This window comes from Mastomys coucha, unplaced genomic scaffold, assembly GCF_008632895.1.
Source record: "Mastomys coucha isolate ucsf_1 unplaced genomic scaffold, UCSF_Mcou_1 pScaffold20, whole genome shotgun sequence".
In the NCBI taxonomy this organism is placed as follows: Eukaryota; Metazoa; Chordata; class Mammalia; order Rodentia; family Muridae; genus Mastomys; species Mastomys coucha.
In genome coordinates, this window is record NW_022196903.1 from 135,534,423 (window position 1) to 135,536,255 (window position 1,833).

At 47.4% G+C, this 1,833-nt stretch overlaps 1 pseudogene; it reads left to right on the plus strand.

The window, feature by feature from the left end:
* The first annotated feature begins 1,097 nt into the window (after positions 1 to 1,097).
* On the plus strand, positions 1,098 to 1,511 carry LOC116098419 (annotated as a pseudogene).
* The last annotated feature ends 322 nt before the right edge of the window (positions 1,512 to 1,833 follow it).

Sequence of the window (1,833 nt, forward strand, 5' to 3'; positions counted from 1 at the left end):
TTGAGAACATTGTGTGGTTTTACCTCCCTTTTGACATTCTGTCCTAAATTATCACATAGTTTCACCACTCTTTAAAATCTTATATCTTAATGAGCATAGGATCATGCTCTGGGATGCTTCCATCCCACTCTCAGAGGAAACTGTACAATGACAATCATCAACGCCAGCAATTTTAAGAGTAGCCCTTGGTCTTCATCTTTAGTCTTATTTGCTTTCTCAGCAGTCTAGATTTTGACAGTTGCAATAATTTAATCCCTGCCCCTTGTCATTTAAATTTGCCTTTTGATGGTACCCCAGACTGAAGCATTTTTTTTCATATGGTTGTCATCTACATACCTCCTTGAGAGAAGTCTGTCGCAGCCTATTTCCTAAGTGTCTTTCTTTTTTTGCTGCTTGGAAAAACACGAAAGGCAAGACAATTTATAGGCTAAAAAGTTTATAACTGTTTATGGCTCCAGAGAGTCCATCATGCTAGGAAAGTATGGCAATAAGCCACAGACGTGGAGGCAGAAATAGAAAGCCGAGAGCTCACATCTTCAAATGCAAGCCTGAGGCAGAGACGATGGCTGGAAGTAGCTCCACGTTATATGCTCTCAGGATCCACTATCAGTGACATCCATCCTTCATCAAAACCACACCACCTAATCCTTCCCAAACATCACCATCAGATGCGGACCAAGAGTCCAAATAATCCAAGACCATGGGGGACATTTCTCATTCAAGCCACCCTGCTAAGCTTTGTTTTTATATAAGCAAATGTCTTTGACAAGTACATTCTCCTTGTCTGAGACTTCCGGTCCTGACAGTGTCCTTTATATAGCAGAAGTTCTTGATCATAATGGAATTTAACAAATTATTTCTTCATGATTACACCCATTAAAATGGATCTTAAAAGACATCATATCTCAGAAGGCACAGGCTTCCTCCGAAGTCACCATCTGTGAGCAATATAATTTTGTGTTTTTCATTTGAGTCCGTGGTCCTTTATAAGTTAATTTTTGTAAAAGGCAGATGTAACCTTTGTAAAAGGTGTCCCGGCCAGGCTCCCGGCTGCGGTCCGCCCGCTTCCGGCAGCCAAGGCAACCAGAGTACCGGTGATGGGGACTCCAGCCTCTGTAGTGAGCTAGTCACCCTGTGGCAGGTTTCAACACCTCAGACCCCGGGCTGCAAGCAGGCCTCTGCCAACATCTTCCAGGATGCTGAGCTGATCCAGATCCAGGGCCTCTTCCAGCGCAGCGGGGGCCAGCTGAGCGGGCCCAGATCATCTGGGAATGTGCAGGGGATTACCGTGTAGCTGAGGCACTGAGGAGGCTGAGCAGGGAAAGGCCACCGAGACAGAACCATTGCAGCCAGCACTGGCTCAGAGTGCTGGAGCCTGGTTCTACAGTGGCCGACCCACAGGCCAGCACTCCAGCAAGCAGTCTGGGAACTCCAGGAGAACAAGTGCTAGTGCCCACCAGAACTGGAATAAGCCAGGCCCCCCAGGTTCCCTCCACCAGATCAGACACTAACCTGTGAAGGGTGGGGAGGTCCTCCCCAAACATTGCAGGGACTTTCTCCAAAGGGCTTACAGAGTTGTAAAATGGACATCTGAGCAGGGGAAGAAAGTGGTCATCAGAGTGCCCTCAGGTCAGCTCAGAGCCAGCATCTGCTGGACTCTGCACTTGGGGGGCTTGTTCTTACCAAGTGAGGCTATACAGAGGTTGGTCGCGCATCAGCCTTTCTGACCTGACAGTGTAACTAGGTTGGCTGCATGGCATTCCCCTGGAATAAAAGTACTATGCACTCAGATGTAGTGTCTCACCATTTCCCACTAACTGACAGACAGTTAAT